This window comes from Ambystoma mexicanum, chromosome 4p (genome assembly GCF_040938575.1).
Source record: "Ambystoma mexicanum isolate Mex_15411 chromosome 4p, UKY_AmexF1_1, whole genome shotgun sequence".
Lineage (NCBI taxonomy): Eukaryota > Metazoa > Chordata > Amphibia > Caudata > Ambystomatidae > Ambystoma > Ambystoma mexicanum.
In genome coordinates, this window is record NC_090927.1 from 805,788,150 (window position 1) to 805,811,034 (window position 22,885).

Sequence of the window (22,885 nt, forward strand, 5' to 3'; positions counted from 1 at the left end):
CCCCGCGATCGTGGCCAGGCAGCGGCTCAACAACAGGCCGCCCTACCTCCGGTGATTCAAGTCCCTGCAGGACCGCCACCTGGACAACCAGGGTTTCCCATCATGGCTCAAGCACGAGCACCCGCGGCCCATGCCGCCTTGCAGCCCATTCCGGAATTCGATGCGTCGGGCCCACCCTCGAGCATGGGGCCCCGATGGAGAAGATGGGTGAGTCGCCTCGACATGTATTTCAGGGCTGCTCAGGTGACGGATGATGACAGCAGAATTGCCACCATGCTGTACTCGGCAGGGCCGACAGTCCAGGAGATATTTGAATCGCTTGCTCCTATCAACAACTCTTATGATGCGGTCAAGGTGGCTCTCCTCGCACATTTCCTTCCCCTTGCAAACATGGACTATGAGAGGTTCGTCATGCTCTCGGCGAAGCAGAAGGAGGAGGAGACACTGGACACTTTTTATGGTCGCCTACGCCGCCTCTCCCTCGGTTGTGCATGGGGGGATGCAGACGACATGATACGCACGATGCTAATCCAGGCATGCTCCTCCGGCAAGCTCAGGAGGCAAATCCTGAGAGAGCCGGGCATCACGCTGCCCCGCATACTGGAGCTGGGCAGGTGCCACGAGGTAGCAGAAGCACGAGCCAACAAGATGGAAGCTGGGTCTCGGTCGGTGAGGTCGGAGGAGGTGTGTGTCGTGTGGCGGGGTGGCCGAGGAGTGAGACGCCCGGGTGGAGGACCCCGAGACAGGGCAGGAAGAGCCGGGGAGTCGTGCCAGAAGTGCGGGTACGACCTCCCTCACATGGAAGAATGCCCGGCGGTTGGAAAAACCTGTGGGAGGTGTGGACTGGCCGATCATTTCTCGAGAGTATGTCGTGCAGCCATGCCGGTGATGGTGCCGAGAGGTCAGGCACGGACATGGACTCTGCGCCAGAGCCAACAGCCCAGTATTGCCCAGGTAGAACAGGGTGAAGTTGAGTCCCATCCGGAAGGAGCCGAAGAGGAAGACGAGGAGAACATCTTTTTCGTCTCAAGCGTGGGAATACTCAAAGGAAGAAGCCGGAGACAGCCGAGATGTGTGGTCGAGATCAACCACTCCCCAGTCCCAGTGCTCGTTGACACAGGCGCCTCTGTTAATGTGATGGCCAGAGGGCATTATGACTCTCTCAAACCCCTCCCAGGTCTGGTCGCACCGAAGGCCCGCATATTTGCTTTTGGGGGTCAGGAACCGCTACCGCTCGACGGTGCCTTCGTGGCAGACGTGGAACATGATGGCTCACAAATCAAGGCTCGATTTTATGTGACCCCGGTGAGCAGCAATACCCTGCTCAGTTGCGCAGCTGCGGAGGCCTTAGGTATCGTCAGCTTTGCATACTCCGTCCACCTGGAGGACATTAATGATCTCCTCGACAAATATGCTGCACTCTTCAGTGGGATCGGAAAGATGACGGGGGAACTAGTTCGATTACACATCGATGAGTCAGTGCAGCCCATCGCATTGAAACACCGCCGAGTACCATTCCATTTAAGGGAGCAGGTCGATAAGGAGCTGGACAATTTGGTGAGCCTGGATATCATCGAAAAGGTTGAGGGCCCAACCCCCTGGGTGTCTCCGATCGTGGTGGCCAGAAAGCCCAAGCAACCCGACTCGGTACGCATTTGCGTGGACATGAGGCTCCCCAAAAAGGCAATCAAAAGGGAGCGCCATCTTACTCCAACGATTGATGATATCATTGCTGATGTTCAGGGGGCTCGAGTGTTCTCGAAACTGGACCTCCGAGCCGGGTATCACCAGGTCGTCCTTCATCCAGAGTCCCGGTACATAACAACGTTTACCACCCATCGGGGACTATATCGATACAAGCGGTTGAGTTTTGGAGTATCGTCAGCCGCTGAAGTGTTCCAAAACATCATCAGGGGCGCCCTAGCAGATCTGGAGGGCGTCCTCAATATCAGCGATGATATTCTGGTGTTTGCCAAAACCGAAGTGGATCACATGAAGAGGCTCGATAATACTCTGAAACGACTTCAATCGTTGGGCCTCACCCTGCACAGGGAGAAGTGTGAGTTCATGCGCCCCTCTATTGAATTCTTTGGCTTCATATTCAAGGAGCAGGGGTTTGTGGCCAGACCCGAAGAAGGTTCAGGACATCAAAGCGGCGAAGGCCCCCGAGTCTGTGACGGACGTGAGGAGCTTCCTGGGGATGGTAACGTATTGTGGGCGGTTCATCCCGAACTTAGCCTCGAGATCTGAACCACTCCGGGCGCTGATCAAGAAGGAGTCACCTTGGCATTGGGGCCCTCTCGAACAGGCCGCCTTTGAGGACATTAAGGGTGCCCTCACAACGGGAGATACTATTGCGTTTTTCGACCCCGCCTTGGAATCGGAGATTGTGGTTCATGCAAGTCCTTTCGGGTTGGGGGCAGTGCTGACTCAAGTGGATCACAACGGGACTGTTCGACCTGTGGCATATGCGAGCAAAGCGCTCACCGAAACGGAACAGAGGTACTCCCAGATCGAGCGGGAGGCCCTGGCAGTGCTGTGGGGCTGCAAACATTTCCGGCTCTATGTCTTGGGACGTCCAGTGACGGTGGTAACTGACCACAAACCACTGCTTCCGATTCTAGTGGGCTCATCGTCAAAACCACCAGCTAGAATTGAGAGGTGGATGCTTGCCCTCCTCGAGTATTCAGTCACCCTGGTATATAGGCCAGGGGCCAACAATGCCGCGGACTACCTGTCTCGTCATCCGGGAGTAGGTGGGGGAGATGGACATGACACCTGCGGAGAAGAAGTGGACAGTTATGTACGAATGGTGGTGGAGGCGGCAACGCCAAATGCGATGTCCCTAGAGGAGTTGGAGGCTGCTGCGGCTGAGGACGAGTGTTTTCGAATCTTGAAGGACACAATGCATAACGGGTCTTGGAAGTCCATCCTCGGAGCTGTGTCCGGGCGCACGCCAGAAGCCAAAACAGCTCTGGAGCAGTTGTGGAAGGTGAAGGAGGAGTTGTTACTCCAGGGTGACCGGATCGTCATTCCACGGTCAAAGGTGAGCGATGTGATCAGTCTCGCCCACCATGGACATCAGGGCGCCGCCAAGACCAAGGCGCGGCTCCGCTCGAAAGTCTGGTTTCCGGAGTTGGAGAAAAGGGTGGACGACTTCGTGGCGGCATGCGTATGGTGTCAGGCGGCCTCTCCTCTGCAACGAGAACCTGCAATTGAGGCAATGCCCCGTGGCACGAGGCCCTGGGAGATCGTCCACGCCGACTTTGGCTCAACATCAGTGGGCACTCACTTCCTGGTAATAGTCGATGAACACTCGAGATACCCGGAGGTTGAGTTCGTCGAATCTGTGGCCTTTGAGCATGTGGTGGTGGCCATGGAGAAGATATTTGCGGCCCATGGGTTCCCCCACACTCTGTGCTCTGACAACGGATCGCCCTTCCAAAGTGAGCGGTTCTCCGAGTTGATGGAGAGCTGCGGAATACAGCACAGGAAGATCTCCCCCCTGTGGCCCCGAGCAAACGGGGACGCTGAGAGACTGATGAGGACTCTGAACAAAACATTCCGAATTGCTCAGGGGCAGGGGCAATCCTTACAACGCGCCCTCTATCAGTTTCTGCGGGTGTACCGCACCACCCCACATGCCGCCACGGGAGTGGCACCAGCAGAGGCGTTATTCAAGAGGTGCCCCAGGGGACTGCTGCCGGAAGTTGGGGAGAAAGAACCAGGGGTCATCGATAGTCCGCGGGTGGAGGCTGAAAGGCGAGTCCGAACGGAACAAGAAAACCTGCACAGGGGTCTCCGACCTCAAAGACTTGAACCGGGAGATGAGGTCCTTATCCGTAATTGACACCTCCACAGGAAGCTCTCGCTCCCCTATGAACCGGAGCCATTGGATGTAGTGGCAGTGAAAGGATCCAAGGTGACGGCCTCGGATGGACGATCTGCTGTCACCCGAAACGTGAGTTTCTTTAAGAACTGAACTGAAACCCCACCCGAACCTGATCCACCAGACATGCCTGCTGACGGAGGTCTCTGGGGCGAAGGACCCGAATCCCCAGTCCGGGGAGACGCGGCAGAAGGACGTCACGTGCCGGAGGTAGGCCGGAGGTACCCCTAGAGGGCTGGGCGAGGGAAACCTGCCTACCTCAGCGAATATGTTGTGGGACGCTTGATTAGTGAACTGGGGTGAGAAGATCTGGGTGGATGACATTAAAGGGTTTTTTTTTTGGGTGTGCAGTAGTGTTTATGATAGATGTGTGGTTTCCTGGTTAATAAAGTTACTGTTAATCTATGTTCTTGTTCCTCCCGGAAAAGGAGGAGTGTGGCGCTGCCCGATGACGGGCTTACGCGGCGGCGTGACGTCTCACGCCGCCGCGCTGAGTATAAATAAAGGGGGCGTTCCCGGCCGCAGCAGAGCGACCGGGAAGCCCGAACACGAAGGACTGGTGTCGGCTTGACTCCTTCATGTGGTGGGGGCTTACGGGGCCGCGTGGGGGCTCCGACCCGCCCCCAACACTGCCCCAGTGAAGTCGGGGGAAAGAAAAGCAGCATAAGTACCGGCGAAGGCCGGGCTTGACTCAGGTGCGCTGTCACTGGTGCGCCTGGCCACCTTATTAGTAGAACACTCAGAGTTTCAGGCTGACTGCTCAATTTCGAATCTAGATGCTGTATTTAAAGGAAGTGTCTCAGATCTTGCATACAGTATGGTTGGCCAGCCCACCTAATTAACAAAGGGTCCATACATTCACCTCAAGTCTTAGCAGCCTATGTAACCGCACTCTAAAATTAGGATCTATTTGCTCCACTCAAATCAGCCAGTGCAGAACGTGTTGATTCGAAGGTTACAAAAAAACACGAGCACATATTCCCTGTTTTGGCTCGTGATGGTTGTAGCTGCTAGTTCTGCATAGGACACGAGCACTCTGCCCAGTGTCTAAGGATTACAACAAGAGAAAGTGTCTGTCGCTATTTGGTTTGTCCTGTTGGGAGTCTGCCTCTACCATACAGGTGTGGTTAGTGCAAGAATTCATTAGGTCATACATTTCAAAGCAAAAGAGAACTCACTAGCTAAGTGATTTCTCAAAATGTTTATTGAGGTGTGCAACCGTATGCAAGACATAATTCTCTCTTACAATACAGTTCTTACCTCTACCTGTGTTTAATAGACATGCTAACAAACTTTGCCTATATGCGTTTTGCAGATGTGTGCAAGCTTATTTACCCACATGTGCTGTGTGTAATGTTTGGGCATCATTATTTCACAGATCTTGAATGTTTGCCATGTCTATCTCAAGGATTTAGCTAAACGAATAAAGCATTGTTTGTTCATTTCTGCCTGTGTTTCTTCCGGGAATCCACATGACTGTGTTTTCTTCGGTTTCAGCACCAACCCTTCATCACCACTGGGGATTTGCCACACATGTTCTGCAAGTGAAAGGATTCAGAGCAGCCTACGGAAAGGTAATCATGGGCCCTTCATGATGGTGAAGTGTGAATATGCCATGCTTGTTTTCATTGTATTCATCCAAGTAAATGCAAAGTGCCAAAATCATTGAGCGCCTTTTCAGAGTTAGTTTTCACTTAATTTCAGTGACTGTTCCATTGCATGGTAGCATTTGGTGCGCATACAGGTGAGCGTATGCATGCTGTGTGTAAGTATGAGCATGCAAGAGTGATAATAATAACCAATTGTTTATATGGCACTTAGCGCTCTATCAATAAACACTTCAAAGCACTGTAAAAGTCGGCATTACTATGAACATTCTATCTTCAATGGGTATGTGTCAAAGAGCACAACTCATGTTGGGTTCACTTAAATTAAACAATGCACAGTATCAGTGCACAAAATGTGTGATTATTTCTTGAACTTTGAAATATGCTCTAAATGTTAGAATGGTATCTCAGAATAGTGTATTTTGGGCATTTCTGTCTTTAGATAATTGGTGGACGTTGGCAGGACAAATACATGCCTTTGCTAAGCCGTGGATTAAGTAAAAAGATGTTAAAATAAGAGTTGGACTTTCCACAGCACAGTCTTGGAAATAGGCAGCATATGCCATGTGTTAAATTGCAGAAAGATGCTCTGATTTTTGTGTAGTACTACTTTATCAGCAGCTGTGTTACAATAGTAATAATTGTGTTCCTCATCCAGCCACTATATAGCAGAACGTTTTATTATGCTCTTTCATAACAGTGTTAAGAAGGACTACCTACATATCTGAAAAAAGGTATGACAAGTACTCCACAGAAGAGTGACACTGTGCACGGAGAAAAACACGTATTTAATACACCCCCAGAGCTGGGAGACAGAATTTCAAAATAGCCCTGCAAGCTGAACTAGCCGCAAAGGTTCTCAGCTCTGGCCACTACTTACACACTTTTTAAACAACCAAACCTTTTGGGGCCAGTCAAACAAGCTGATTGGTGCAAATATCCATAGTGCCCCGTACATTGGTGTAATCTTACTGGCTAACATATTTCCTGGAACAAAACCCACACCACCAACTTCTGACATCACAAATCCTGAAATCTTCCTCCCCTCAATGACATCACCACGGGCCCAGTGCGCATTATAAATAAATAAACATAAACATAAACATTGTGTGTTTTTGTGCATATCTTACTTTGCACAGCACCCTACTCCCTGTCATGTGGCCCTCTAGGTGGGTGTAATGTCCGTGAGTCGTGACATCATCCTAGATGTGACTCTTATGTCACTGCTTCATTTTCATAGCTGGTGCTTGCGTTTCCCTCTGTACACACTACATTTACCTCTCTTCAACAGTACAGCATGTTTTTCTGATGGATTGATGTGTTTCACAAGGCCTTTTTCTTAGCAAATAAACTAATAGATTTAAATAGCACTTCAACTGCTATGTAATGCTCATAGAATTGTGTTACTTTGAGACTTTCATTTTTTATATGGTGATCAAACGTACATCAGAACTAACAGCAAACCTTGATAGTTTGGGTCCTCATTCTGCTGTCAACGATCTGAACTGAGTACTGGATATTGCTAATTTCATTATCATTACAGTATTTGTGTTTGGTGATTCCTATCTCCTGAAGCATTATTATTGTACAGTTCTGTTTGTTTCCGATTGTGAAGTATGCTGATTTTTTGGCAACTTTGCTACTACGCTTTGAAGATTTTTTTAATAGTTGTAGCTCTTTTTTGTATGCAACAACAATTAAAGTACTTGATGGCCTGATTCAGGGAAGTGTTTCATAATGGCGCAATCCCATAGGAAAACGTTCCATGAATTAGGCCCTCAGTGTTTTGTGTGCAACTATGTTATTGCTACTAAGAAAATACTACGAGTGCAGGGGCAGTAACAAACCTGGCTTGTAAACATCTAATAAGAGGCAAAAAGTCACTATTGAATTGTATGAGGATCGATTTATTTGGGCGGTCTGACAGAATGTTCCAACAATCCTGTTTCTGCTTGATCTTGTTAAAACCGATTTGAAAGGCAGCAGCACAGTAGGTACTGCTGTTTCCATTTCTGTCAAACGGTTGTCGTTTTGCATGTCTGTCCCACTGGTTGTTCGTAAGGTAGGATGGGTATGATACTTTGAATCTCACAATCAATGTATGGTACAAATAAGCAACAGGTTGTTGGAGCACCCGAGCATATGCTCAGAAATATAACACTGACTAACTTAGCCAAAGTCAATATGACATGATCACTAGGCCTCAAAATTACCCACTTCAATGCCAACATGTAGAGCTCATTACAAGACTCTGATTCTTCACAGGAGAAGCATCCTTTATATAAGGGCCTTCAACACACAACTCAGGAATTGGCTGCCAGGTAAGTAAAGTATGTGCTCATTTTAATTCTGGTTACCTTTATAGTGATATTCGTTTGTAACTTTATATTACACACTAGATGTGGAACTTATTTTCTGTTGCTTCCTTCATTGAAATGTTACAGCCATTTGAGGGTGATCAACCCGTCTTTATTATGTGATATATTATTATTACCAAGAGAAAGTGTTTGAGAGGGAAAGATTTGGGACTGACATGAAGGGAAAGATTGTCCGTGCCAAGATAAGTGCATATCATTGTACCGGGGGGATAGTTCAGCGGCAACGTGCGGGCCCTGGAAGCAAAACGACACGAAGCAATACAGATTCGATCCCCGGGTCCACGACGACACGAAGCAACACAGGTTCGATCCCCGTGTCCGCGCTTAGAAACCTCTGGGTGTTTAAGCGCGTTATAAATAAGCAACTAAGATAAAAAAAAAAAAGAACAATTCCTGTAACAGCGCCTCAATGCCCACGGGCTGTGTGAGCGCTTTAAAAATGCAAAATAAATAAATATCTACTTTTCTCTAACATTTTTATTATATGCCATTCTCAATGACAAATTAGAAATGACAGCAATTACTGGGAACATGCTTGAACTGAGTGCATGTTAAGTTGCAGCTATTACTCCACTCCTGATGCCTCTACTAATAGCACTGCCTTCTCCAGCTTACAATCACTACTACATGACTCCTTCTCCAGTTTACAATCAATACTACATGACTCCTTCTCCAGCTTACAATCAATACTACATGACTCCTTCTCCAGCTTACAATCACTACTACATGACTCCTTCTCCAGCTTACAATCAATACTACATGACTCCTTCTCCAGCTTACAATCACTACTACATGACTCCTTCTCCAGCTTACAATCACTACTACATGACTCCTTCTCCAGCTTACAATCAATACTACATGACTCCTTCTCCAGCTTACAATCACTACTACATGACTCCTTCTCCAGCTTACAATCAATACTACATGACTCCTTCTCCAGCTTACAATCACTACTACATGACTCCTTCTCCAGCTTACAATCAATACTACATGACTCCTTCTCCAGCTTACAATCACTACTACATGACTCCTTCTCCAGCTTACAATCACTACTACATGACTCCTTCTCCAGCTTACAATCACTACTACATGACTCCTTCTCCTCTCATTTCTAAATTAATCTCAGCATCCTCAACCATGGGTCACCTCCTGCACATGCTCTCTCTGCACAGACATGTGTCAGCTGCTGTTCAAATGGAGGCGTACCCACTTGCAGGAGGACCTGAAACTCTGCTTCTCTGCCCTGAACTCTCTCAAGTCCTCTCTTGATGGAGCAAAAATTGATCTCTAATGCACCCTCATTGACTCTCACTCCAACCATCCTCACCGGCTACAGGGCTGCCTAAACCCACTGCTCACTCCTCTTACATCTATGACTATCATCCCCACTCTCACAATGAATGACCTTGCTGAATACTTCACCTAAACAATGTTAAAAATTAAAGAATCTTTCCTGATCTTCCTCACACTCCTGCTACATTCTACACTTTGCGTACTGTACAATTATCCTGTGCCTCTATCCCCACTTTAGTGAAGAAGTCCAATCTATGCTGGTGAAGGCTATCCCCTCTTGGGCCATATCAGACCCTCTTGCTCCTCAGCTAGTCAAGTCTAATGCCCCTTAGTGGCCTCTCACCTCGCTGAATCCTTAGTCTCTGCTTCCTTTAGCTCTATTTTCGAAACGCCCATGGTCATCCTTCTCCTAAAAAATCAAGAGGATGACCCACATCTACTGGAACATGTTTGCCCTGTGTCTCTCTATTTTTGCACTACTCGAAAATGCTCAAAAGGGTTGTGCTCAAGTATCTTACTAATTTCTTAGACATTCACAACCCTTGAGACCCCCTACAAGCAATTTGCCACTCCTGTCACTCCATATAATTGCTCTCATTAATATCTCCAACTTCATCTCCTCTGCTAAGTAGTCCAACCTATCCTGTATCTTCATTCTCCTTGACCTGTCAACTGCCTTTGATACTATTGATCACTCTGATCTCCTTAATACGCTTTCTTCTTGGGATTCATGATTGAGCTCTTGCCTGGATTGAATTCTACATGGCACTTCACCAATTCTCTGTATTCTGGAGCAACAACACCTCTCAGCTCACTCCTCCAACTGTCAATGTCCCACAGGGCTCTGCTCAACTACCTAAATATTAGGAAAATCATTCACCTCCTTCCTTTCAACACAGCCAAGCATCACTTAACCACTCTTACATTCTCTAAACTGGACTTCTGCGCCAGCATCTTCTTTGGTCCCCCCAACTATGCTTTCTGTCCTTCTGACAAGATCATTAACTTTGCTACCAGAACTCCTTCACTTCATACCTACTTCCTCGTACATCACCAGGCTCGATGGCTGGCAATCCAAAAAAGGGACAGATTTAAATGTCGGTTCCTGGCTCACATATCTACCCATAGAAAGGCATCACTGTATCGATCTTCATCTATCCAATTCTACAAGCCTTGTTGTAATCTCTGCTCTGTTTCCTTGACTACCCAGATGACACCTCACCCTCCCTGTGTTTCCTCACGCTTCTGCTCTTGCTCTCTTCTATCTCTACTTGCATGGAATTCTCTTCCCCCAGACATCCGAGGAAAAGGTCCACACTGATTTGTTCAAAACCAAACTAAAAACCCACCTCCTTGCCTCTGAGTTACCCTCTTAACCTACCTCTCATCTGCCTTCTAGCTAACATTTTACCCTCGCCTCTATTCTGCCTCTGTCCATCATGTGGTGAGATGGAGTAACAAGGCTGACAAATTGATATCATTTTAGCTATAAATAAAGAAAAGTACAAACCTCTCTCTATTTCTAAAAGGGTCTTCCCTATCTCAACACAGAATAACTTGGGTGGTCGTCAGGATGTAAGTAAAAAAAAACAATCTACCATCCTCTGTCCAAATCAACTACTCTATCCCTACCACTAAGAAATAAACCAAAAGGGGTTCATTGACAGCCACCAGTAGAATGGCTCCCTTCTTCTGGTGAAACAATCCAGTGTTAGGTTGACTTAACAGCAGTCTCTAGCAACATGGTCTGATTTACTGAATACACTTAGACTAAGAGAATGACTCCCTTCTCCTGGTCTCCCTGGAAGAGCTTTGAAGACTGTTCTTGGATAGTCCTTTAGTACAATTCTTTATAAGTCTCTTTATTTCCTCCCAAGGATTTGCAAACATTAGAGTTAAGGCTTTATCAACTATGCTTCGTAGTGCTGGAGCTTTGTCAGGACTTGCTATATTTTGACTATTAGGGAGATTGCTCCCTGACAGTTCTTGGTCCTATTGGCATCTTTCACATGTGTTGGGTTTCCCACTCTGATGAGGGAGTTCACTTCTGAGGCACTCTTGAAATTTATGGTTTTTCGTGACTCAATCCAAATTGAAAAATCTTACGCAGCACTTGTTAAAAAATGGAACCGTAACACATACATGTGTGACTGGGGGTTAGTATACTGTGATATTTGCATGCTGCTTCTTGACACGAAAGCACAACGCTCAGACATGAAACACCGCTATTGGGTCCGGGTCTGTGTTATAGTCTTGTTATTTCAACTGATGTTTCTTTTTGCACAGTGATTTTATCATGATGCAGTTTGTAAATGCTGTGCTATTACTCATTGTCTTTTCTTAGTTTTTGAGAGCATAAAGCAGAAGGCCATAAGCTTAGGCTTTCTTTTTCAAGTTGACGCGTGTTTTGGCTCTTTACTTGTGAAACACTGTACCCATGTATTCACGATGTAGAATTACAGAGTCATCTTCAGGACATATAGGTGCTTCTAATACAGTATCAATCAGATGACAACCCCATCATTAACATGACCTTCAGGTAGGACAGGTAACTAGGGCTTTTTTTGAGTGTTTGTTGCAAGTCTGAGTACTTGGTTAGGCCTGGTTATTTCTTGCAGAAGCAGCAGCTTCCTTCGGGCATCTGGTATTGATTTCCCAGGAGGGTTTGTCTGGCGGGCTAGGTAGTATTCATTAATTCTGCCAGAGCGATCTGCAATCGTCGCCTGAGTGTGTCTGTAGCTGCAGATTCATCCTCTTTAGTCCATGCAAATCTGTAGAGCCATTTTAACAGAAGTCTCTGTGTGTTTTAGGGACCACACAGTCCACCTCGGAGAACCCACCCCACTGCTGGATTCTTCCTTCTTCTGCAGCGAGCCGGGTTTACTTCAGCTCGCAAGATTCCTCTTGGCTTCTTCTTTCAAGACAAACTATCTCTCAACACTCTGGGTAAAGCACACTTGAATATCCCATGCCATGCAAGATGGACACCCGCTTCCTTCACTGCTCTTCCTGCTCCTGGACACTTCTAGTCCTTCTTCAGTCTTTATTTATATCTCTGTGCCTGCCACAGCGTATTGTCACTGTTTGTTATCACTGCATCTGACGTTATCTTCATGCCTCCAGGTGGCTTCCTCGTCACAGTACTTTGGTACTCCCTTCTACCACTGTTCTGTATGTTTCTTTGGTTCTTCCTCATCTCAGTCATATCTAGTCTTACAAGTGGGATAGTAGAAACTTCTCAATAACACAGTAGTAGTTTCATGTTGGCAGGGAGGAGGAGTCAATACGGTCATGGTTTCTGGGCAGAGGAGTTTAGGGAGGTCTTTCACGGGACGAGAGTCCTTATCCCTTCTCCCTATGAGGTCCTCTGACTTTTTACCACCCCTTGGGGGATTATTGGGTAGCGGTCTCACCTCACTAGCCTCATAGGGAAGGGCTCCCCTCTGGGGAGAAGTGACGAGATCCCTTAAATCATCACACTTACTTTCTACTGCCTCGACTCTAGCACTTCATCCATTATGGTCACATCCCTAACATAGCTAACCGTACCACATACCCACAATTAAACATGTCTAATGTTGGTTGTCCGTAATCTGTGTATGTCCACCCAGTGACTGTTCCATTTACTCTCCCTGTACAACCTGGTCAGAATGTCACTCAAACTCACCCCATTGTAAGAAGCTCCTTGCTTCCCATCAAATCTAATTTCTTATCTATTTACATTCTTTTGAGACCATAAGAGCACTGTTACCACATGTATATATATAAATAAAATAAATGTGTTAGCTCTTTTGTTTTTACTGTTAGGTTTTAGCCTTTTCAGCTGGTATTAATGTGTAGCAGATTAAAAACATTATATTGTGACTTTAATGGATGGCAACCTTCACATTGCAAGCTTCATGATTGGATGGCGTCTGTCGGTCATGCTTTACTTAGACGTCTGCTGAATGCCGCACAATTGTATGCATTCTGTTTTGAATGAAAGCATTATCCACTATAATATCATTTTCATGAAATCACACTTTTGCTCTGTTAGATGACAGTTTGTGTCTGGGGAAGCCCTTGCTAATGACTGCGATGCGGACCCTACTAGTACAACAGATATCACACATAATGTGTCACACATATAAAGGCACAAAATACAATAGGAAGGATATTAGTCATTGTAAATTGTACATTTGGAGTTCTTCATATAACCAGAGAGCTTTTATACGGTCCTGAGAACAATAGCAAGTATAATTGTTACTGGTTGACACACACTGCACAGCACCACAGACAAGATACTGTGTCACTGAGTGAGTGCTAAGGAGATGCAGATGAAAATGTGACCGATGATGCAGAAAATTCAAACAGGCATTCAAATAAGGATGGGTTATTCTTTTCTCAGTGAGTTTGCTTTAAATAGTAGGCTTTGGAAATCTGACACTGCCCATTTCGTAAGGTGCTTTAAGTTTGGTTACCGCAATTCTTTTACTTTTTCCCCGCTCCCCAAAGAAAGTTTAGTAGTATGGAATATATAGATTTGAAAAAGACAGGAGATAGTGGAACGGAAAGAAGTTGAAGGTAATATAGCACAATCGGGGACAGCATCATTGTAATCGTTTCCAGACACCTCCACCAGGAGAGGTAAAGGGGGGACCATTTGCATGTTAGATCCTTAAGAGTGTCCAGCAACGTCTTAATGTTCAGCTTGACGGTTTCTTGGATTGTAGGGGCAAAACGAAGTCCTAAATATTTGATGGAGCTGCTGCACAATTTAAGACCAAAAATATCAATGTCATGTTTGAAGCAGTAGGGATTTAAGGGCATAATTTCTGATTTCTGTCTGTTTAGTTTATATCCTGATACATGACCAAACTTAAGCAGATTAGATATATGAAGTTTGGGGTTTTCGATTAGAATAAAAATATCATCAGCATATGCTGCTATTTTGGTAATTGAGGAACCTGCTTGAATCCCTGGGATATTTTTGTTAGATTTTATTAATTTAGTAACGGTTCGAGTGAAAGAATATATAATAACAGTGAGAAGGGGCAGCCCTGCTGCGTACCTCTAAGCAGGGGAAAAAAGGAGAGTGTTTGCTCATTTAAATAGATAGAGGCTTTAGGGGCTGAATAGAGGAGTTTAACAAGTGAAATACATTTTTCACCACATCCGTGCCAACATAGGTTTTGGAACATAAAGTTCCAATCCACACAATCAAAACTTTCTCTGCGTCCAATGCAATGGCAGCATAGCCTTGTCTGTCTTTTTTGTCTTTAGCTGCTAGGTTGATGGCATTGAGTAGAAGTCTAGCATTAGAGGATATGTTGCATTACCAAACACCAACGTGTTCAAAGACAAAAATGGAATCAAAATAACAATTAAACAACAGATCAACTGTCGCTCTAAATATGTCATCTATGCTATCATATGTACCTGCAACCTATTATACATTGGGAGCACAATTCAAGAACTGAGAGTACGCATAAGAGAACACATATCAGCAATCGGTAGCCAGGACAAAAAACTAACACTGTCACAACACTGGCAAAACCACCATCAATTGGAAAACAAAAAAGACAATAAATGTGTTTGTTTGCAAAAGGTCCAGATGGGCAGACTGTAAGTGATTTCAACCCGGCACTTCACCTAAGTCAGTGCCTAACGTGTGATGCACAGCTGAAACCCTTAATTAATTATTTATGTATATAAGTTCTTTTATTTCTGAACAATGTACCACTTATATCATGCCCCTCTCTTTTAACCCCCCCCCCAACCTGGTCACACTGAACCAGGAATCAGGCTGGTTTGCAAAGTTAAAATATTTATTTATGTATTGCACAATATATATCACACTATTTTTAATGGTTATACAATGATCACCAATGGGGTAATGTCACACTAAGCAATCTCTTTAATCACAAGGAGCAATGATGGGAACAATGATGCAGCACAGAAAATACTTTTGTGGGTTTTCAATCAAATGGCAATGTGGTTAATATTTCCCCCTGCACACTACTCAATCACCCCAATATGCAATGTAAAGAGATAGAAGGAGAGAGAACAGGTTTCAGGAATGCAGAATTCAACAAATGTATCAATCCCAATTTCCCCCCAGCAAACACCAGAGAAAAACAGAATTGATTGGCAAACTTGTCAAAAATGGTTTAAAACTGGCTTGAATGGAAAGGGTAAAACTCTGAAAATTGTTTTAATTCACTGAAATTGTTGAAACAATAATGGGAGCCACTTTGTATGGTTTCAGACAAACCCTAGCAATGATTAGAGGGCAAGAAGCAAGTTGAAAACTTAATTTTGAGATCGGGTGCAATGAAAAGCTATTTCACACGTTATAGATTTGAGCCAAAAGAAGAATTTGCAGCAAACTTTTCTGTGCGCTGTAAGCACAATAGCGGAAGAAATATAAGGAGTTGAGATGCGGTTTTGTGTTCTTTGGAAATCTAGGATGTTAGCTTCAAGTAGACACTTAAAATCGTTTCTAGCATAAAGTATGAAGAAGTTATGAACGTTTTCGTGGAGGTCGTTTTTTCAGAAAGAGGAAAAATGTAAAACAAGAATGCGCTTTTTAAAATTCAAACAAGGTTTCTTTACACTAGGAATGGACTGGGAAGATGCAAACTACACAACAGCACAGCCACCAAATCAGGACATCACCAATCAGGTTTTCGCCCGCCAAGACGCTTGCCTTTCTTCAGATGCAATATATCAGCGCAAAGATGATTTTAACAATATTATTACAGAAGGACTATAGGATAAGAGAGAGAGTTCAGGCAGGACAAAAAGATTTCTAACAATACAGTTCTGGATATAAGATAGATTTGATTTGGATAGGGATGACTATAGATAGTACATAGGCTAGTGACAATCCTATACTATGGATACTCACTACCAATGTTTTGAATGGAACCGTCAGGGATTCTGGTCAAAGGTTTCTGGGACAGACTTTGGGCACACCGGACTGGACGGGTCAGCGATCAGCAAGGTCCTCTGGACACCGCAAGGCAGGACTGGCTGGATCTGCAATGGCTCTCGGGTCTGCACAGCACGGCATGAGACAGGGTTTAATCTGCCCTTCTGGTTATGAAAATGATTCTTTGGCAGGCAAGCAGCTACAGCACAGCCTGGCTGCTTCTTTGGTTTCCCCTTTAAATTGAGGGATGGGTTCTGGAAGTTAGGCCCAGCTGAAAGTGGTTCAGCTATGCCCTGAGCCTTTCTGCTTGCAAAGTTTTTTTTTGTTGAGTCTGGAACAAGAAGTATGGATGGATCTGCTTCAAGTGCTTCACCAATCTCGAGATGGTGGGTGGATCAGTGTGTTTTTCTAGATCCTAAACTGTCTCTATTTATGTGTTTCAGAAGGGGTGGGAAAGCTGAATTATCCTAGGTGCACCTCCTAGGTAGTCCATTGGCTAAAGTCTGCTCTCTCCCTTGATTGGAGGGGAAAACAGAGTGTCATCATGATGATGCAGTTTATGAGACAGAGAATACCTCCCCTTTGCCTTTTACACATTGACAGGGTAATTCATAGAATTTCGCAGAAAAGTGTCGCAAGCGGCTGGCGCAGAGTGTCCGCGTGCGATTGACTGCGCCAGGCACGTGCGATAAAACCGATTTCCGCGCACAGCGTATTCATGGATTTCATGCTCCCAAACCAGCCGTGGCGCAGAGTATCGCAGCGACCCTGCAGCAGCGCCAGTAACGCCCCCAAGAACGCCCTCGCGCAAGGAAAAGCCAGCAAAATCGCTAAATCATCGCAAAGGGCTGCGCTAACCCTGGACCAGTTTACAGGGCAGCCAAACAAGGAACGCAAAGCGGGTAACGTGCATATCAGGGGTACACGTGAAGTCATACACGCGATTAGCCAGGGTAAGTGTATTACAGGGGTACACGTGAAGTCATACACGCGATTAGCCAGGGTACGTGTATTACAGGGGTACGCGGGAAGTTTAACACGCGATTGGCCAGGGTACGTGTATTACAGGGGTACGCGGGAAGTTTAACACGCGATTGGCCAGGGTACGTGTATTACAGGGGTACGCGGGAAGTTTAACACGCGATTAGCCAGGGTAAGTGTATTAGAGGGGTACACGTGAAGTTATACACGCGATTAGCCAGGGTACGTGTATTACAGGGGTACGCGGGAAGTTTAACACGCGATTGGCCAGGGTACGTGTATTACAGGGGTACGCGGGAAGTTTAACACGCGATTGGCCAGGGTACGTGTATCAAAGGGGTACGCGGGAAGTTCAACACGCGATTAGCCAGTGTAAGTGTATTACAGGGGTACACGTGAATTCATACACGCGATTAGCCAGGGTACGTGTATTACAGGGGTACGCGGGAAGTTTAACACGCGATTGGCCAGGGTACGTGTATTACAGGGGTACGCGGGAAGTTTAACACGCGATTAGCCAGGGTAAGTGTATTACAGGGGTACGCGGGAAGTTTAACACGCGATTAGCCAGGGTACGTGTATTACAGGGGTACGCGGGAAGTTTAACACGCGATTGGCCAGGGTACGTGTATTACAGGGGTACGCGGGAAGTTTAACACGCGATTGGCCAGGGTACGTGTATTACAGGGGTACGCGGGAAGTTATACACGCGATTAGCCAGGGTACGTATATTACAGGGGTACGCGGGAAGTTATACACGCGATTAGCCAGGGTACGTATATTACAGGGGTATGCGGGAAGTTTAACACGCGATTAGCCAGGGTACGTGTATTACAGGGGTACGCGGGAAGTTTAACACGCGATTGGCCAGGGTACGTGTATTACAGGGGTACGCGGGAAGTTTAACACGCGATTAGCCAGGGTAAGTGTATTACAGGGGTACGCGGGAAGTTCAACACGCGATTGGCCAGGGTACGTGTATTACAGGGGTATGCGGGAAGTTTCACATGCGATTTGGCCAGGTACGTGTATTACAGGGGTGCGTGGGAATTATCACACGCGATTAGGCTGGGTGGGTCCTCACAGGTGTTCCCTGTACACCCTCCACAGCCCCTGCAGGCAGCCCACAAAACAGGGGACTACCCTGCACACCTGCTCATGTCCCCCTGCACCCCCACCCCCCAGCAGTGCAGGGGCACCCTCCACCAGGCCCCCACTCATGTCTCCCACCACCCCCACCCCCCAGCCACCAGGGGCACCCTCCACCAGGCCCCCACTCATGTCCCCTATCACCCCCACCCCCCCGCCACCAGGGGCACCCTCCACCAGGCCCCCACATATGTCTCCCACCACCCACACCCCCCAGCAGTGCAGGGGCACCCTCCACCAGGCCCCCACTCATGTCTCCCACCACCCCCACCCCCCAGCCACCAGGGGCACCCTCCACCAGGCCCCCACTCATGTCTCCCACCACCCCCACCCCCCAGCAGTGCAGGGGCACCCTCCACCAGGCCCCCACTCATGTCTCCCACCACCCCCACCCCCCAGCCACCAGGGTCACCCTCCACCAGGCCCCCACTCATGTCTCCCACCACCCCCACCCCCAGCAGTGCAGGGGCACCCTCCACCAGGCCCCCACTCATGTCTCCCACCACCCCCACCCCCCAGCAGTGCAGGGGCACCCTCCACCAGGCCCCCACTCATGTCTCCCACCACCCCCACCCCCCAGCCACCAGGGTCACCCTCCACCAGGCCCCCACTCATGTCTCCCACCACCCCCACCCCCCAGCAGTGCAGGGGCAGCCTCCACCAGGCCCCCACTCATGTCTCCCACCACCCCCACCCCCCAGCAGTGCAGGGGCAGCCTCCACCAGGCCCCCACTCATGTCCCCTATCACCCCCACCCCCCCGGCACCAGGGGCACCCTGCACCAGGCCCCCACAAATGTCTCCCACCACCCACACCCCCCAGCAGTGCAGGGGCACCCTCCACCAGGCCCCCACTCATGTCTCCCACCACCCCCACCACCCAGCCACCAGGGGCACCCTCCACCAGGCCCCCACTCATGTCTCCCACCACCCCCACCCCCCAGCAGTGCAGGGGCACCCTCCACCAGGCCCCCACTCATGTCTCCCACCACCCCCACCCCCCAGCCACCAGGGGCACCCTCCACCAGGCCCCCACTCATGTCTCCCACCACCCCCACCCCCCAGCAGTGCAGGGGCAGCCTCCACCAGGCCCCCACTCATGTCTCCCACCACCCCCACCCCCCAGCAGTGCAGGGGCAGCCTCCACCAGGCCCCCACTCATGTCCCCTATCACCCCCACCCCCCCGCCACCAGGGGCACCCTCCACCAGGCCCCCACATATGTCTCCCACCACCCACACCCCCCAGCAGTGCAGGGGCACCCTCCACCAGGCCCCCACTCATGTCTCCCACCACCCCCACCACCCAGCCACCAGGGGCACCCTCCACCAGGCCCCCACTCATGTCTCCCACCACCCCCACCCCCCAGCAGTGCAGGGGCACCCTCCACCAGGCCCCCACTCATGTCTCCCACCACCCCCACCCCCCAGCCACCAGGGGCACCCTCCACCAGGCCCCCACTCATGTCTCCCACCACCCCCACCCCCCAGCAGTGCAGGGGCAGCCTCCACCAGGCCCCCACTCATGTCTCCCACCACCCCCACCCCCCAGCAGTGCAGGGGCAGCCTCCACCAGGCCCCCACTCATGTCCCCTATCACCCCCACCCCCCCGCCACCAGGGGCACCCTCCACCAGGCCCCCACATATGTCTCCCACCACCCACACCCCCCAGCAGTGCAGGGGCACCCTCCACCAGGCCCCCACTCATGTCTCCCACCACCCCCACCCCCCAGCCACCAGGGGCACCCTCCACCAGGCCCCCACTCATGTCTCCCACCACCCCCACCCCCCAGCAGTGCAGGGGCACCCTCCACCAGGCCCCCACTCATGTCTCCCACCACCCCCACCCCCCTGCCACCATGTGCAGACCCCACCAGGTCCTCACAATGTGCGTATTGGTCAGCCTCCACAGCCAAAAAGCCCTACCAAGTAACCCATTCACCCACATGGAAATGGAAATCACATGTTACACCCCCAATGTTCATGAAGCAAATGAACCCATGTCCGTCACACACATATTTTCCAATTGAATGGGAAAACACACAACATGACATGCATGAAACCAATGAGATGAAACCACACAGTGAACAATGTAAAAAAAAATGTATTAGAAAAAAATACGAATGCTAAAGAAAGAAAACTAACTACAATGTAAATGTGAAAAAAGAAGCTGCATGTCCGCATAAAAACACAAAACTAGAAAATCTAATCCAAAAAATGTTGTCCAAAGTGAAATGTCAAAACTCTCCGTGCAACAAAGAACTATGTACAAAAATAACAAGGGTCCATCATCACAACAGAACTAAGGAAACTTCCTAAAAAACCTACCTAAATATCAACTATATACAAAAAGTGGAGCAGTGTCCGTCGACTCCAAATCATAAGAAAAAACAAAGGAAACCTAAAACTAAAGAACTATATACAAAGGCGGCGGGCAAGTCCAGCGGCTCACTCTGTGGTGTTCCGGGCCAGGGCATCATCGAACTCCTGTTCGATGTCCCGGAGGCGGTCCAGTTCCATGGCCCCGAGGGTTCGCAGGGACGACGCCGTGTCCTCCTCCAACCCCCTGCGGATTGCCTCGAGGCACTCGGCCCGCCTCAGGGCCCTCCGCATGGAGTTCTCCGCCCTGACCATTGTGAGCCGCGCCTCTTCCGCCCGCCGCCGCTCCGCACCTATGGCGTGGCCCAACCGCTGCCACACGGAAGACACTCTCTGTCCTGGGTCCTCCTGCCCTCCGGCCGATGCCTGCCCCTCCGATGTCGAAGGCCCCGAGCCTTCATGGCTCCCACCATCTTGCTGCTGCTGCTGCTCTGCCTCTGCCCGTGCACTGCCTCCTGCTGCCTGCACATCCTCCGCCGGCTGGGGTGCAGTTGTTGATGTGGCCACCCCTGCTGGACGTCCGACTCCCGACTGTGGCAGAGATGCCTCCTCCACCAGCCTGGCCGCACTGTCAGAGGCAGCTCCACAGGGCACCCAGGTGACTGATGGGTGGGAAGATGGCACAGAGGACGACTGGCGCGTAGGGGGTCCAGTTGAGGAGGGGGTCGGAACAAGCCCCATCAGACGGAGGAATCCGGTCTGGGTGACCTGTCCCAGCAGGCTGACGTGGTCAACGAGCCATTCGAGATGACGTGCAGTCTCTCCATGAAAAGACTGCAGGTCACCTCGCATGGCCCGTTGACGCAACGCCACACCAGCCAGGACAGGCTCAACCCGGACCTGGATAGCCACGTCCGCAGGCAGAGGAAGGCCAGTTGACGTCAGCTCATCCCCTGCCTGAAAACGGGTCTGGACGTAGGCATCCCTGCTGGTGCAAGATGATGCAGGGACAGGATCGGGGACAGGATTGCACACAGGCACCTCCGCGGCCGCCTGTGCTGCCTCCTGTCCCTGGTCCTGGACTGCACCACTAGCACCAGTGGGATCCCCACCTCCAGACCCCGTCTCTGGTGCTTGCACGGCCTCCTCCTCCACCAGACCCCCCACCAACCTGGATGACTCTGTGCCATCTTCCCCTGTTGGGCCCTGTGGGGTCCCAGCTGCCCCTTCTGCTGCCGAGGAGTCTAACTGCAACCTCCGCCTCTTGGACCTCCCCCCGGCAGCTGCGGCCTGGGACGCGGCACCGGACTCCTCACTCCCCGACGAGATGACAACACGGGAGGGGAGCCGGGCCTTGCGTCTCCGGCTGGCGGTCGGATCCCCGCCGCTGTGCTCCACAGCACCTTCTCCGCCCTCTTCATCAGTTGACGCTGCAGACAGGGAGAAACAAAACACAGGCATCAGGGCACTGTACAATGGACACATACACGCATGACAGTTGCACATGAGTGGCATTGGCAAACCTCAGACATGTCATCACAATCCCCAACACACATGTCATTGCAACTGGCACACATGAGCCATACCACAGCCATATCGCAACTGCCACCACCATCCCCACACATACAACAGCATCAGCAGCCAAAGGGGAGCCATACATCACATGCAACACAGGAAGTGCACCACACATGTACACACACCACCACACTTGCATGCATGTCTACACCTCTGCCAAGTGTCGCACTGTTCAGACGGGCATCCATGTCACATCTGCCAATCAGGCTTCCACATACCGCTGTCACATGCATCCATGTAGCATCACTGTTGCACCTTTGACAAATACACACACATGCACATGTACACAGTGCTCATACATGCAGCCGAAAACAACATACATGCCTGACATCACGGACATGTCTACTTACATACACATTCATCCAAACATGTGTGCACGCACAACTGCATTTGCCATGCAAGCCCACACACACAAGCACCATCCATGTCTCACACATTACAGCCCTCGCATGTGTCAGCCCCACGGCCCTGTACACCCCCACCCATACTCCACCCCATACAAACAGATGTGCAACTGGCACAATGGGGAATGATCACCACACGCCCTGCTCACAACCAGGATGCATGTACACTCACCGCTCGACTCCAGACGGCTCTGCTTCTCTAGGACCTGGACGTGGAGCGCTGGGGATATGCGTTCCAGGACCCCCATCTGTTCTTCCGACAAGTGGCCCCGGCGCCCCTTGGCATCCGCTGCCTTCAAGAGGCGCCGGGCCTTGTTCAGGGTCCTGGACCTGAAGTCCTCCCAGCGCTTCCTGACATGTTGTAAGTCCCGGACTGCCA

At 49.4% G+C, this 22,885-nt stretch overlaps 1 protein-coding gene across 4 annotated transcripts in view; it reads left to right on the forward strand.

The window, feature by feature from the left end:
- HTR1E (5-hydroxytryptamine receptor 1E) overlaps positions 1 to 22,885 on the forward strand; it is a 1,306,842-nt gene that overhangs the window by 724,275 nt on the left and 559,682 nt on the right. For all 4 annotated transcript variants that reach the window (XM_069606356.1, XM_069606360.1, XM_069606357.1 and 1 more), the window contains one exon: positions 5,387 to 5,463. The gene's annotated coding sequence lies outside the window, so the exon portion shown is untranslated. The remainder of the gene's footprint in view (positions 1 to 5,386; positions 5,464 to 22,885) is intronic.